Source organism: Anarrhichthys ocellatus, unplaced genomic scaffold, assembly GCF_004355925.1.
Source record: "Anarrhichthys ocellatus isolate YVR2014 unplaced genomic scaffold, GSC_Weel_1.0 scaffold2, whole genome shotgun sequence".
NCBI lineage: Eukaryota > Metazoa > Chordata > Actinopteri > Perciformes > Anarhichadidae > Anarrhichthys > Anarrhichthys ocellatus.
In genome coordinates this window covers 816,387-833,003 of record NW_022280032.1, presented here as the reverse complement: position 1 = coordinate 833,003, position 16,617 = coordinate 816,387, and the positions used below count along the sequence as shown (strand labels likewise).

The following is a 16,617-nucleotide window of genomic DNA, read 5'->3' as shown; positions in this document are numbered from 1 at the left end:
TGTGTGTGTGTGTGTGTGTGTGTGTGTGTGTGTGTGTGTGTGTGTGTACTCTTCTCGTAGACCGATTGTATGAAGATGCTTTAAGCAGAGAGCAAAAGCTAAAGTTTGTGGTTCAAAATATAGCAGTCGGCGGGTCATAAAACAAATGCTCTGTTGATCTTTACAAATCAAGACTCCGTAGCCTAACAATGGCGTATCCCCAGAACAGAACAATCATGACTAGAAGCAGAGAGAACTCAAAAAATCACACAATTATAATGCCATAAATCACAAAAAAGCAACTTTGTTTTGGCTGCTTTTTCTGACCGAAGCGTTCGTCGCACATGATGTGTTCAAGGACCGTCGGAAAGGCGGAAATCTGTTGATAATCATGGTTTTTACATCTTCTGGCTTTGATGAACAGTGTAGTTGTGGCAGCTGTTTAAATAAAACGTGATTTTCAATCCTAGCGGCAGGTTTTGGGGTTCAAATGGAATAGCGGAGTTGGAGAATCCAGAAATCAGTCTTCACCAGCGCTTGGTCAGGGCCTCATCTGAACCCATCAATGGTCGGAAAAAGAGCGAGAAAGTCTGCTCATTGTCCTTTGTGTCTGAGCTCCAATGAGCCTCATGTTTCCTTTTCCAAACTTTTAGTTCACGATGACAGAAAAACACCAGTTTCTCTGAAGTTACCTTTTATGTTACGAAAGAAAAAACAGAAACAAAATGTTCTGTCAAATTAGATTTTCCCCTGCCCAGCACGCTCTCTGGTTCCTCGCCGCCACATATTTACCTGCGACGCTGCTGTAACTCGAGTGTAAATGGCAGCAGCAGCCGTAATCATGACGAATGGCTGCGATCAAGGCGTTTTTAAAAAGCTTCAGATTAATAACGAGACGCTATGCGGAGAGCAGCTGTGGCTCCTCTGTGGGATCAACGAGCTCTGTTCACACACACACACACACACACACACACACACGGCTTCATTAGCAGAGATGGGATGAGGCGTGATGGCATGAAGCCTCCTGCTGGAGGAAATCATCTCTGTGATCAGAGGTTACATTGATTGGATCTGATTACCGTCTAATGGGTAGATTGTGGGAAAGCGCTTATTTCCTCAATATCCAGTTGTCTTTATTAAATTATCTTCTCACTCGACAGAAGATGACTCATTAAAAATAAACACGTGTTTAAGCTCCTGGTGTGAAAAGCCTCATCGGGTCGAGGTAATAATTAGCCTCCTAACTGATTTTTATCACAGCTGTTCAAAGGCAGCTGTGTTCCCTTAAAGGGGAACTCTATTTTCATGTTTCACACATCTAAGTCTGGTAACAGGTGGGGAGTTCTACTGTATGTGTGTGTGTGTATATATATATATATATCTGTCGAGTTGCATTGTGGGTATTGTACGAACAAGGACAAAGTAGTGGACTTAAACAAATGAGATGTGTTCTGCTGCTGCATTGATTACACTTCTGTTAACTGCAAACTATTAGTGCAAACTCAAACTGCTCTCTGCTCAGAAGAGAAACGAGAAGTCGTCCAATGTTTACTCACAACGGTTTGTATGATATCTCACGAAAAGTTGTTTTTCATATTTAACATCCATGCAGGCTTTTCAAAATAAACTTCCGTCTTCACAGGAAACAAAACTAGTTTTAGGGAAAGATTGTCGTTTGGGTTTAAATGAATACGGAGGTGCTGTTACTGAAGCACGCAAGTTACGCGACGAATAAATCAACGTTGACTTCTTGTATCACACGGGGAAGGAACAGCGGTGGACCCATCCACCCCCCCCCCCTACGCAGGGGGGTACGAAGCTACGAATGCTGGATGAGACCAGCCTGAGTCGACGTTGATTCACTTGACTCATGACTTCTCAATCAACTGAACATCTGTATTTATTTTAATTCAAACCACAATCTCTTCCTAAAGTTACAACTAAGTTGTTTCCTGTGAAAACAGAAGTTTATTTTGAAAAGACTTGTAATGAGCTGAAATTGAAACGAGGACTTTCGTAGGAAAACGTACGGAAAATAAGGAGTAACTTTTCAGTAAGATATCCTACAAACCATTGTATCAGGATAGGTTGAGGGGCTCCAGGATAGTGAGCACTTCTACTTGTGATGCTGTCATTTAAAGGAGCAGTGTGTAGGACTCAGTGGCATCTAGTGGTGAGGTTGCAGATTGCATGCAGCTGAACACCCCAAGTCAAGGCGAAAAGGAGGAGGTAGTGAAGTAAAGGAGGAGGTATGGAGAGGATGGAGGAAAGGAGGAGGTGGTGAAGTAAAGGAGGAGGTATGGAGAGGATGGAGGAAAGGAGGAGGTGGTGAAGGAAACAAATTGGTAGAGAACGAAAGAAGGAGGTGATGGAGAGTGAAGGTCGAGGTCGGAAAGAAAGAGGGAGGTGGTGAAGGAAAGGAGGTGGCAGAGAGAGGAAAGGACAGCATATAGAGGAGGAAAAGAGGAGATATTAAAGGACAAGGAAAGAAGGAGATAAAGAGGAGGAAAGGAGCGGATATCGGGTGAAAGGAGGAAACACGTCTGTAAGCTAACTTCCTGCATCCACTGATGACGTCATCCAGCTGCTGAGACAGATGTTGCTGATGTTCCACAGATGATGTAGATAATAGACACAGGATCACTGCGCAGCCCGTCTCCATGACAACAGCTGCAGATCTCCCAGACCCCCCCCCCCACAGGAGTGGAGTCGACATCAGGTGTGTGTTAGTGCGTTAACCTGCAGGGGGCGGAGCTGCGAGACAGCCGACAGGTGGAGCGAGCCTCCTGACCACCTCCAACTAGTGTGTGTGTGTGTGTGTGTGTGTGTGTGTGTGTGTTATGAAACACTCTTGGCTTTAAAGGGACATTCCAGTGATTTAACAAACCAAGATAGAGAAGGAAAGAGGGAGGTAGTGAATGGAAAAGAGGGGGTGGAGGAGAACATATTGAAGAAAGGAGGAGGTGGAGCAAGAGAAGGAAAGGGGGAGGTATAGAAGGGAAAAGATGAGGTGGAGGGAAAGAAGAGGTGGAGGAAAAGATGAGGTAGAGAACAACATATAGAGGTATAGGAGGACTGGAGGAGGTAAAAGAGGGAAGGCGGAGGAGAGGAGAAGGTATATATAGGAGGAAAGGGAGAGGTAAAGGGGGAAAAGAGGAAGACTTAATGAGGAGGAAAAGGGGGAGGTAGAGAGAATATGGAAGAGAATGTATAGGAAAGGGGGAGGTAAAGAGAGGATTTCAGGAGGTAGAGAGAGGGAAGGAGGAGGTAGAAGAAGAAAGGAGGATGTATAGAGGATGAAAGGGGGAGGTGTGGAGAATGAAAGGGGGAGAGTGCTTAAGTGATGACACTTAACTCATTTTACATATTAGGACGAGATGTCTCATCAGTTGCTGGTCAACCTGTGAAAACAAAGGTGCCACTAGAAGCATTTACTCAGAACTCAGGTAACACACGTATTCTGCATTTATTCATACAGTTGGATCTGATTTGCCGTAACGACTGCAGCAATGGAGACAGAGCGATGTTAACAGCCGTTTCCATCTAAACGCAGCCTGTTCTACACTCCTCTTCATCCGTGACGACGCTCCAGTAGCAGAGCGACGTTTAGTCACCGCTCTCCTCTTTTCATCGCTCCAGATGAAGATCAGCTGATCCTCCCGGTTCATAATCAATCAGCGACACCTGGACCAAAACTCTGGGGAAAAAGAGTCTCTGCAAAGAACCCAGGTGGGCCGACTTGTAGGTGGCTGTCTCCACCAGGCCGAGCCGTTCTGTGCCGGGCCAGCTGGCAGATGAATAGTCAGTGACCTCATTGGCAGGCAGAATCTGTCACAGATTAAACGCCATTTACATAATATCACCGCAAAAAGATTTTATTTTTTCCTGGAACTTCCCCGTCTCAGTCGTCCCCGATCACACTTCACCAGCACCATCAAAATGTCTCAAAGTAATCATTTCCTCGGCTTGGTAATCCTATTAAACACAGATTGAATATCTTTTCTTGTCCATTTGCCTTTGAAGTCTTTGAACTCTCTGCCGTCAGCTGCTGAAGGAGTTTTTATTTATTTATTATTTTGTCCTGAACTCCAGAAAGCCTCGACCTCCTCTACGCTCAGGTCATACTGATACTTTCTCCTGGTTCTACGGGCAGGGTACCGAGAAAGATGACGCTGGAAACCATGTCCATGTTGGAACTCCTGGGACCCTTTTCTGTCTCCATTTACAGTATGAGGAGTGACCCTCATGGGGGAGAACCCACTTCTTATATGTGCTGTGGACAGAAAACTGCATTCACTTTGACGTTTGTTGCTAAATCCGTTGATCTATTTTTATATACGTGTATATGTTTCAAGTCTTCTTCAATACAGCATGATGTTCATTTAGTAACTTATGGTCCATTTAGAGTCAAACAGACCATAAAGCAGGGGATGCTTTAGGGCGGGGCTACACAGTGATTGACAGGTCGCCACCAGAGCCGTATACGCCGTCTCAAGGGTCTCTACGTCACTCCTCCACAGTCCAAATATGGTCACTTCTGTTCAATTGTTGCAAAAAACAAGATGGTGGCGGCCGTAATCCAAGATGGCGATGACCAAAACGAACCGAAGCCGAACCCGAGGCTTCGAATCATCAGTCCACAAACCAATGGTTGACGTCGCGGCGACTACGTCCACTTCTCATATACAGTCAATGGTAACAGCCTTAAGATGGAGGTTACAAATAAGAAAGATAATCTTATGTCGTCACCGTCCACTCAGTTTAGAACTCCAAGCTCAAACCAGTCGGAGCATCAGTTTGGATTCAAGAAGTTAATTCTCTGGTTCTGTCTCTGGAAATTCTAGTTTTCACCTTTTCACTTTGTAAAGTCAGAAAACATTTTGAAGAGAACACCAGGAACTGCTGGTGGTGGGGAAAGAAAAATGTCTCCAGGACACGTTCAGGGACCCGCTGTCAGCTAAAAAAAACCCACTTTCACTGATGTCTTTTTCTGTCTGTGGCTGGATCACGCTGTGTCGACTCATCTCACAGGTTTCCTCATCTGAATCAAGAGGTAGAGAAAGTCTGAGCTGAACAAGTTGTTGGAAAGAAGATTGACACAGAGAGAGCGGGATGGATGTGATAAATGACTGTGCACTCTGTGCTGAGTCACGGTCTGTTGGTTAATTATCTTCATCATTATTTGGGTTATTATTCCTATAACGCTCTAGAGTAGCTCTGCTGCACCAGCGTTCATTTGGTTTATATGATACAGAAGGAAAATGTGCCCACACCTGCTACAATACGACACAAACATGAAATAGATAAATTAGCTTTCAGTTTATTTTATTACGTGTTCAAGAATAAGACGATGACAGATGTCTCGGATAACAAGTTTTCATTTTGGGACATTTTGGACAACTTTCTTTGAACAACATTTCTTCAGGCTTTCTGTAATTTACATCAAAACTACTTTTTTTACATTAAAAACACACATGATACGTTTATAAACTGTTTTTTTCTGCAGAAAGTGTTCGTTAAAATAACCAAAGCGAGCAGCTGTTTTAGGAAATCATAGAGTTTGTGTGGTGCGAGAAGAAACCAACGGGTTTTGAGTGGAGAGTCACAGACGGGAAGTATTGAGAAATATTTAGTTTTTAGTCTTATTTATTGAGAGAAACGATATATAAGGTCCACTCTCACAATCTTTATAAGCTGCATTGTATATTTGTTGAAATTTCGCTTATAATTTTGCCACCCATTTTTGAGATGTTACGCTAATGCGCGGTGGAAATGCTAATGCTGGCAACAAAGCATAATGAAAGTTAAAGGAAGATGCCACCAGTGTGCAGTGAAGGGGGAGGAGCGGCGGGACTCACCGTTTGATTTCTGAGAGTAAAAAACAAAGTCTTTCTGAACATTGTTGCCGAAATGAGAGCTTCCCTGCCAGGAGAACCGGGATCCTCCTGCTCTCTCAGCGGGACCTCTGGGCCGACAGCCGGCTGACTCCTGTTTGAACTCCGATCCGACTGAGGCGCCGCCCGCTGCCTCCGAGAGCTAAATTCAGCTCCGCAGCTGCTAATTATACGCTCGTCTTCAAAAACAATGTGAGCAGATGTTGGTTTGAAAAGCTGCGGCGTCGTCTGTCGGCCAATGGCGCGGCTCGTCAGAGAGCTGCACTTTTGTTTGTCAGTTCGTCTCTTGAGTGTCATTTGTTGTCGTCCTGAGGCTGAACAGTTCACGGTAATCACAGCTTTGTGACAAGAGGAGCTCTCTGAGGAGTTCAAGAGTTTAAGGCCTGGAGACGGAGAAACCCCCAAACAATGAGGGAGTTTGTAGTTTTTAATATTTAGTTGTTGCCCTCTGGAGTCCGTCTATGATGAATGTATTTATTTAGATATGAAGACACGAGCTGAGAAAAGTGCCGATGTCTGGATTCATGTTTTAAGCTGTGAATTATTTGTACTTACATTATTCCAAACTCTAAATTGTTGTTGACAATGTGGCTTGATCAGGGAGAAATCATAGGGTGCAGAAAAGTGTTTAACCACAGGTGTGTAGTACTAGTTTGCACATGTGCAGAAGCGATCAGGCAGTATTTACTTATCTGGTAGCGAGTGACGTGTTGTTTTTGGTCCTGTGCATAAATGAGCTGATAAATGGTAATATACAAACGTTTATACTCGCCCATACCTGATCCAGCATTGTAGACTGTATGCCGGTTATTTCTGATATTGGTATCGGAAGAACTTTATGTAATACAACAGGTCCCAGAATACCAGGGGCAGATATTGTTTAAATGAAAAAGTCAGGCAATAATTGACCTTTTTACTTCATTCCGCAAGCAACCTTTTGTCTGCAAACGGTGAGAGTGAAAGTAGTTCAGCAGCCCTTCATGCATCAGTCCTGAGTGTTTATTACTCCCTGCCTTATTCCAGATTGATCCGCTGCCAAAAAAACCCTATGATGACCGTTGTTTCCTTTTGTTGACGCATTTTGAATGATAGCCGTGAATGTCGAGCTCATCGATGAACACATTGCCTTTCCCTGTGATTCCTCCGTAATAGAAGGCAGTTACATTATTTCAGGTGAAGCTGCAGCAGCAAGAAAGGTCCGGTTTGCATCAGTAAAGTTACTGATGCAGCATTTCATAATACTGCAATTATATAAATATAACAATACTTTCATCAGTGGGTTAATGCTGCTCGGTCACTATTATGTCACTTCACGACTTAATAGACATTTTCCATTTTCTTTTCAGTAATTCATACTCTTTTTTTTTTTTTTTTTTTTAAATTGTATTATTATTTTGTGCTTTTATTTTGAATTTATATGAAGGCCACTTTGTTTCTGAAAATCACAAATAAAAAGTAAAAACCACAAGTGTCCATAAATGTTCTTTATTCTTATCGTTCTTCCGTTAGTTTCAGGAAATGAACTCTAAATACATGGAAGTAATAACTTCAGTCATCTTTCGGTAAACAGAGAACAGCTGACCGCCGCCGTTTATCTGCTTCCTCCTCGACTCCGACTGAGCCTTTGATGTTTTAATGAAGACAACGTGTCACAGGAGAGAGTTCTCTTCTTCTTCCTTTCTCGGCAGCAGATACTCCTCATTCAACAGTTTTCAGTGGAATACTCTTTTGTGTGTGTGTGTGTGTGTGTGTGTGTGTGTGTGTGTGTGTGTGCGCGCGCAGATTAAATGGAGGATGTGATGGCGTTGTATTTTCCTTCTTTAGAAGAAGTGTGAAAGCCTGCAGGAGATAATCTGCTTTACTTTCTCTTCTTTCTCTCCACTCCTCATCCTCTTCCATCTCATTCCTCCCGTACGTCTTCATCCCTCAAACTATTTCTTTCTGTCTCTCTCTCGTATGAGACGTCGGTACTTCCTGTCTTGCCTCACCTGTCTCTGTTAAGTTGGTGGTGGTGTCCTTTGGTCCTTTCAAGCCTCGTCCTGGTCGTCCATCGTCCGACTCTTTTCCAAAGCCCTTATTTTTCTGGAGAGCAGCATTTTATTCTATGATGTGGTTCCTGTCCTGCTGCTCTGCATTCAGCCTGTGGAGTGGATGAATATTTCATGGCTCTCTTTACCTCCACCTTTCCTCCCCCGAGAACAAGATACCAGAGCGAAGAATTAATCATCTGTTGAAAGCAGCTCACCTTTTACTCGAACAGAGAAAACATTCCCCTGTCCGTTGGCGGCGGCCAATCGCCTAAGAAGTTCAAGAACAAACTGAGAAAGAGACTGACCATATTTCACAAAAGCAAAAAATTGAAAAATTTGAATTTAAGGTGAACTGGATGGTCCAATTTATTTCTAAAAAAATAGATTTAATGTGAGAGGTATTCATACAGAACCAAGCAGGATGTTGAATAATGTTTCTTTTGCAAACAACAGATGTAATTCCATGAAACGGGGAAAAACTATTTGTATTGTTTTGAAGTTTCTGTCTGTTAATCAACGTTACAAGACCCGGGTGCACGAAGGTAGCAGGAACTCTCCATCGTCCTCCACATCTTACTCTGTGAGTGATCCGACGCGTCAGCAGAGGCTGACGTCTCTGTGACAACAAAAGCCGCCAAGACGGCCTTGATGAAGATAAGTGATGAGGAAGCAGGAAGGAGCCAGTCCTCTCTTCATTCAAACACAAAACAGATTTAGAAGCAATAGGATCCGATGTTAAGCACACACCCGGTCACTAAAATTGAACCTTCTCGCATTGACTGAACCCAAAGCTCTGTTGGTCTGTTTGACTCTAAATGGACCATAGTTTACTAAATGAACATCATGCTGTATTGAAGAAGACTTGAAACTAGAGATTGAGACCATAAACTCATGTTTACACTGCAGCCTCTGTTTGCGGCGTGCGGTTAAAGGGACAAATGTGACACAAGGACCACATTGTGGAGCCGTTTTCCTTTATTTCTTTATGTATCCGAGTCCTCAGAGCGAGGGAGGAGGAAGCTTTCTCTGGATACATCATCAGCAGCAGGAAACCCAGAGTGCTCCAATCATCCAGAGCTGTTTTTAACAAAGACGAGGACGCACAGAGAGACGACTTGGAACAAAGGTTTCTTTTTCTCTGCCTCTGTCAACACAGAGAAATACAGAGAAATACAGAGAAAGTGTGCTTTCTGTTGGTTTAAAAATACATCATAATAATAATGACTGGTAGCCACATCACTCATCAACAAAACGGTAAGCGGAATAACAAACAGGTTCAGTATTACGTCAGGTTTGAGCTGCGTCTTAACTTTAACGTGGAAATCAAACAGACTTGGTGTCGTGAGAAGCTGGTCTTTTTTTCGTCTCTTTTGGAGCTAGGCTAGCAGTTTCCACCTGCTGCCAGTCTTTGTGCTAAGCTATGATAACCATATCCTGGATCTAGCTCTGGACTGGGTATACAGTGATACAAATGATATTCATCTGAAACATCTGAGCCAGTTGCTTGTTTGCTGGCAGCTAGATAATGTTAGCTTCCTAGCTAACAAATGTTAGCATTCTGTGAAAGGAATTGGGGGATTCAACTAAAATGACTTTCATAAGAACACAACTTGCACATATTAGGTGTGCAGAAAATGCTCTTACACCTCACAGATACTTTACCAACATATTGTGATAGCTTGAGCTACGTTTCTTACATTTTTCAATTGGGTGTTAACATAATGGATCGTATGTTTTGGATAACGGCAAAGATTTTGAGAGAAACTTGTGAGTTGGAGATTTATGATTTTATTTTTGTTTTGGTGAAGTTTTTTTTCACTCTTCACAGCAGAAATTGACCACTTATCAGTCAACATTTACTACAAATACACCCAAAACATTAGCATGAGTAACCTATCAACCTAATTTTGTGAGAGACTGGTTTGCAAAAGTGCCAAATGGCAGCTCTCGTACACGTATCCATAATGAGAGGAAGTGAGGACGCATTGTCTGACGCATAGAACCTCCGGTTCTGCCGAGTGAAACCGAAGCGTTAGTGTCTTAAAACTTGCATTATCTCTCCTGACCAGCAGGGGGCGACTCTTCTGGTTGCAAAAAGAAGTCAGATTTTATAGAAGATGAAATCAATGAACTTGAGGCTTCAAAATGACAGTCCACAAAGCAATGGATTCGCATATAGTGTACAGTTTATGATAAAAACCTATTTGAATCTCAGAGAGCTCTATTGTCCCTGTGCTGTGTGATGTGAGGGTTGATGCCCCTGACCTTTTCCCAGCATCAACGTGCATCAACTGACAGCATGAAATATGGTAGATGTCTGACTCTTTGGCTCAGCGTGTCTCATAAACATCCGAATCAAAAGAAAAGTTTTCAGCGCGGTTCGTGCTCGAGTTTCAACACAGCAGCGTAATGATTTTTATTAATTTTTTCTCACTGAGACGGACGCACAGAACAACCTTGAGCGGTATCACGCAGGTCCTGACTGAGTCACGGCAATGAGCTGTTGCGGTGGATTTCATCACCCGCTCCCACTGTAAGAGGACAGACCCGGCACCGCTCCGCCCTGACGCTTCACCCAGCAGCAGCATTGTAAGTGCAAGGGGAGGGTAATGAGGATAATGGATGTGGAGCTGCAGGGCGCTCACAGGCTTCAAACAAAAGGATCAAGCCTCCGGAAACAATGAAAGACAGAAGCGGAAATCAGAGCACGTTTCCTTCTGATCTCACATGAAGGAGGAGGACCTGAACCTGACCCCCCTCTAACCTTACAATGAAAGAACCAGGCACCAATTATCAGAACGTAGCATTCAAGAGTATTGAGATGGTGATATACAAAAGGGATGTCAGTATTTATCAGGTACAATCAGTTTCTCAGAGATACGTGGATACAGTTATCAGATTCATTTAAATGAGCCCCGTGGATTTAATAGTTATATTTTGTGTATGTCACCATGTAGCATATCTAGAGCAAAGTTGTTTTGTCTTTAAGTCTCTTTATTATTTAATGCTCTGATCATTCCATAGACTGTATATACGAGGTGGACGTCACCCATTGGTGGGATGTCGCTTTGAAACATTGAGTTTGGCATTTCGGACGTCGCTATCTTGGTTCTTTGGAACCAGAAGTGACGGAGAGTGAAGGGAAGGGTGGAGTCAAGTACACTGAATATATATTCTATACAACCAGAGGAGTCGCCCCCTGATGGACATCAGAGAGAATGCAGGTTCAAGACATGGAGTAAGGCTTCACTTTTCAGAACCGGAGGTTGCTGCTTTGTTAAGTCGAGAGCATGATTGAAGTTATTAGTTGTATGTTATACACGTAATCATGAACGAGGAGGTACGAAGACTGCAAGAGCCTAGACAGGGCGGGAGGGAAGGTCTTACAGGAGACCACTGTTTGTTTTACATGAGAAATCTCAAGTTCACGTTGATTTATCTGTCACGCAAGTTGCATACTTCAGTAATGTTTGTAGTTATTTTAACCTGAATGACGATCTTTTCCTCAAACTCGTTTTGTTGATAACTGAGTTGTTTCTAGCGAAGACAGAAGTTTATTTTGAAAAGACTGTATGTGTGTAAGCAGCGGAAATTGACACGTGTTGCTGCATTTCGTAGGAAAACGAACAAAAAAGGAGGAACAGCTTTTCCTATGATATCAAACAAACCGTTTCTGTTGTATAACTGCCTGGTTGTAGCGATCTGATCGTGAGGACTGTATTGTTATTTCATTTGCTTGTTTGATGAGCCAAGAAAGACAACATTCTCCTCTTATTTGCCTCAACAAGCAGCAGAAAGTTAAGAAGTCCAGAGTCTGGACTGGTTTTCTAAAGAAAAATCCAAACAAAGATTTTTGATGTATGTTTAATTCTGCTCTCGGTAAAGAACTGCTGTTTGTTGTTGTGGTCAGAATCTGTCTGAGCAGATAGAAATCCTCAGTGAACACGATCCACTGTAAACACAGGATGCTTCTCCCTCATCTAACTATATTCCTGCATGTTTACTTGTTCCACCTTTCATGTGGTACAGCACCCTGGCCACCGATACGTCTCCTCTCCGCTGCCGGCCCTGGGTCTGATTGGTTTCTTCGTCCCATTTCCTCCTGTTTGTCAGCGGGCTGGACAGATGTTGAGGCAGGCTGGGAGACAGAGCCAGCAGAAATATGGCCCATCACCGTCCTCCTCACCTCCTCCTTTGCTTCACTACTCGTGAAATGACGCTCTAAATGAGCTCATTAGAGTTTGTCGGGGGAAAACCTGAAGGGAAGTGAATTTTAATGGGGAAAGAAAAACTAGCTGCCTCACTTTATCTGATTAATATTGTTTTATAAGAGATGCTAAGTTTGCAAGATCTTTGAGATACTTTTCTGTTACATGTTTCAAATTCATATTTGGAAATTGGACCTTCAGTCGCCGAGTTGAAAATGTGGATTTGATGTTTTCTCATTCAAACACAGGTTTTCCCTGCAGCAGTGCAACATAGACGGATGTCATGAGTAGAAACCTGCGGGACACCTGATTCAGTTTATGTCAATCAGAGGGACAATTTATTTTGCGGGACATCATAACTTTACAAAACAAAAGTAATAACAATAACTATGTACAGTTTTCGATGTAGGCAACAAAACAAGAACTCTTAAGGACAAGCGGCTATCTTACAACCTGCCATGATGCTGGGCTGCAGTGAGACGTAGGTATGTCTTTCCCTGTCAGTAAGACTGTCTTTCCCCGGCCTAAGACTCAATATCAACTTCTGACACTAATCATTTTACTACCAGCAAAATACCTCTGCTAATGAAATCCACGCTCTACTTGTCTAACAAGCAACTAATACACCTATTTGGAGTATTTCACCGACGTTCCTCACCTTCACTACCGGGGAGCGTTGGTATTGGCTGCGATAGAGGAAGTAGATCTGCTCACTGTTTTTTTCTGAAGTAAAACTATTAACTGCTAATACTCAAACTGTTAATACCTACCTTTGTATTTTGAGTCAAATGTGAATCTGCTACGTAACCTCTTACACCTCTCTGTCAGGTAGCTGTAGTACTACAATGTCTCTCTGAAGTAGAAGTATACAGTGAGTGCAGTTGAGTTGCGTATCTTATTAAGTGCTTGGGGGCCTTTTGTAAGACAACTTTTTCACATCTAAGCATTATGAATCGTTAAGGTGAAGTCTTCCTCTGGTGTTTTCCCTCCCTGAACCAGGATGTATTTCACTGGTGATTTTTTACAAAAACCTTGGTGTTTGTGAAGCAGCTACGTGTTTGTACTCGATGCTGATCCCATCACAGAAACAGTTTGTCTCCATTAATTAGGCCCAGAGAGATGGGAGCATAAGGTCAAGGTTGAAGGCAGCGCTTTAATGTGGACTGAGAGCTTTGTTGACGCACCGCTTTGGTCGTTTCGTCTGGCTTTCAAGTCGAGGCTGTGCGTGTTACCCAGGAAACCTTTCATGGCCGGGCGTTCGGCGGCTCAAAGGCGAGGAATGAAAGAGGCGGGCGGCCTCATGTGTCCTGTTTCTGTCCGTCACTCCGACTCAGTATTTGAAGGAAGGGTAAAGGGGGGGGGGGGTTACACACCGATAAACACTCGCTGCCACGGTGAACTGTTCATCTAAAGGTCAGCGTGAAAGGCTTTGCTGGAAGCTATAGCTTTATTGATATCTGTTATTACCCATAATTCAATTAGACGGCATGCCTTTGAATGCTTCCGTCCGAGCTCATTTGGTCCGCATGTGAGTTCAGTCGCTCCCGCTGTGAGACTTTCCTCGGCTGAGTTGAAAAGCGAAGTGAAATTGCATTATTCCCTCCCTTTGGTCCCATGTCCCTCCGATATGCTTCATTTGATGCCGTTTCATTAAATCTGTGCTGCGTTAGCGCTCGTGTTTGTGTGTGACGGACAAAGGCTGCAGCTTGAAACACAGTTTTCTATCCCATGTTTACAATTTGGACGTATTGTGTAGTTTATGTGCATGTTTATCTCTGCTGCCATGACTCAGAGCAAAAAATCCAGGGTTTGCAATGAAGGGGTGAAATATCACTTACGACATCTACTTTAAATTTGAGGTACTTTACCTGAGTAGTCTACATTGTTTTTGTGCTACTTTACTATTTGTACTATTGAGTGTAATATTGTACTTTTGTACGTCATTTTAACCTCACTACCTTTTTAAACCTCCGCGCCGGAGTCTTTATGTTGTCTGGTTGTCTGTCCGCCCCTTTCTTGTGAACGCGATATCTCAGGATAGCCACAAACATCCACTTAAACGCGTTTTTTTATAAATGCCACTGCTCTTCTTGGCAAAACCCACCCTGTGCTGCATTCAAGAGCTAGGATTGGCCAAGCGTCCGTGCTCATGGAGGTTCTGGTAAGCTGATTTGTTCGGGTACTATGCTTTTCCTTGTAATTAGAAAAAAGAAAGTGAATTTATATTTATTTTTGTCCAACCAAGAGGTTTAGACTCTTGTCTGGACAAAACAAACATTGTGAAAGTGTCACTATTTCTGAAATGTTACAATCAATGGACTCGATTATCACCGTCTATTTGACTTTGATGAAATCCAGCTGCATGACATCGATGTTGTGAAAATGTCCACTAAGTCCTCTCCTCTGTGTGTTTAACCAGCTGATGCAGGTTAAACACAAGCCAGCTGCAGGAGAATACAATGCCTTTGCTCCGCTTCCTTGTTTTCAGACTCTCTGGTTTTGTGAACGTTGAGCCACAATTCCCGACACAAAGAAAACATAAGCTGCCGAAAGAAACTTCAACAAAGACGTCCATTAATGTCAAACACATCCAACACTTCAATTATCTTTTTATTTGTTTTTTTTAAAATAAGGTATGCAGAATGATGAGCTTCAGGTGATCGTTTTCTTTTTTTTATAAAGAAAGGTATATCTGTAGGAATTGAAGTTGAATGCAGCAGCTGACAGCAGAGATGTTCCCCGAAGAGCTTAAAGTAAATCCTCAGCCTGTTAGAAGCTGCAGGGATTTCCTTATCTGTTTCTAAGGGAATGGGAGCACATCCCCACGTGTGTGTGTGTGTGTGTGTGTGTGTGTGTGTGTGTGTGTGTGTTACTGCGCTGCACGTTCGACTGTAAATTGCACATGACAACATCTCATGCAAGGTCTGTTAACTGATTATTTCCCACTTTGTCGCCCAAAGTTAATTTAGTGGCTTTCAGCGCAGCAGGAGAAGCCTCAGTCGCTGATTTTCCACTTTGGTTTTTTGTGGAATCGGAGAAGCCTAAGTCCCTCATTAAAATCATGCCGCAGTGTGTCCATCTTTATTATTTCCACATTTATCTGCAGTGGTTCCCTCAGGAGGCCCCAGAGAGCCTCTCACACATTCATACAGATGAATGTGTTTATTGTCGGAGACGTTTCGGTAATTAAATATAATTGTGCAGTAATTTGCAGGATCGTCTTGATATCAATATACATTCTGTCTTACCTGATAATTGACCCTTCGCTAAGTCCCGCCCCTCGAACGCAGGCTGGCCAATCACAGTGTAGCATTGTCCAGCTCTAACCAAGGTCCGACCACTCTCCGTCTCTGCTCCACAGACTCATGGATGGTTTCAGATGTTCTTCATGTTCAGGCTGCTTTAGTGGATTTGGAGCTGGTCGTGGTTAAACGTTGTGTCAGTGATACTCGTAGAGAGGTTGGAAGGAGATATACGTTTTTATGCTACGCTAGCTACTGGAGTTAAACTGAATGTCTACGCATATTGCCTTTGCTTTTTAATGATTGTAACATTTAGTAAAGCGAACATTAAGCGAAGCGCCAATTATGAACCCATTTACAACGGCACAAGATGCTAGCTGAAGGCCAGCATGGAGGCAAAGATAAGGACTGCTGAGCTGAAGAGGGCTGCAGCTCACTGGACTGTTCTAATGGGAGCTCAAAGTCAGATTTGTGTCCAGGCCGCTGTGTCTGTGATGGCTGACCTAATGGCCCGATGGAGTGTTGTGAATTACCAACTTATCTTGAGATGACGTGCAGAACACTGAGCCGTCATGGCTTCCAGATGAATCCTGTGCTGCTGGTCTTAAAGTTCCCTCATAGCCGGTGAAGAACATCTCACAATCTCATACTTATGGATATTAGTGAAGTTATTTTCATTGCATTTTCTCTACAGCATCTATCCAGTTATGCACCTTGGCTCAGCGTTACATTTACTCAAGTACAGTGCCTCAGTACAATTTTGTGGTACTTGTATATGAGTATTACCATTTCTGCTACTTTATACTTCTGCTCCACTACATCCATCGTATAGCTCCAGCTGCTAGCTGCTGCCTTTCACATTCAGATTGTTCATTTAAAATATTATCAACAAATATAAACCTTCAATAATAAATCATTTTTGATCCCTTAAAGAAAATTCACGAGCTCAGAGTGAATTAAGTAATTATATTAGCTCCGCCTTTATCCACTGCATTAATGCGTTAATAGTTATAATCCAATGATATAATATTCTGAATGGGGACGTTCTCATGTTGGTAAAAAATGACACAAAATGCAAGAACTAATTAAATTAACATTTCATTTGTATAAAATAGTGACACATCTGAGCTGAATTTGTAGAATGAAGAGAAAAAGAAAACCTCTCTCTCTCTCTCTCTCTCTCTCTCTCTCTCTCTCTGAGATGTGAGGTGATGCTGCCTCTCTCTCTCTCTCTCTCTCTCTCTCTCTCTCTCTCTCTCTCTCT

At 42.9% G+C, this 16,617-nt stretch overlaps 1 protein-coding gene across 2 annotated transcripts in view; it reads left to right on the top strand.

The window, feature by feature from the left end:
• grm8b (glutamate receptor, metabotropic 8b) overlaps positions 1 to 16,617 on the top strand; it is a 104,649-nt gene that overhangs the window by 36,257 nt on the left and 51,775 nt on the right. The window lies entirely within an intron of this gene.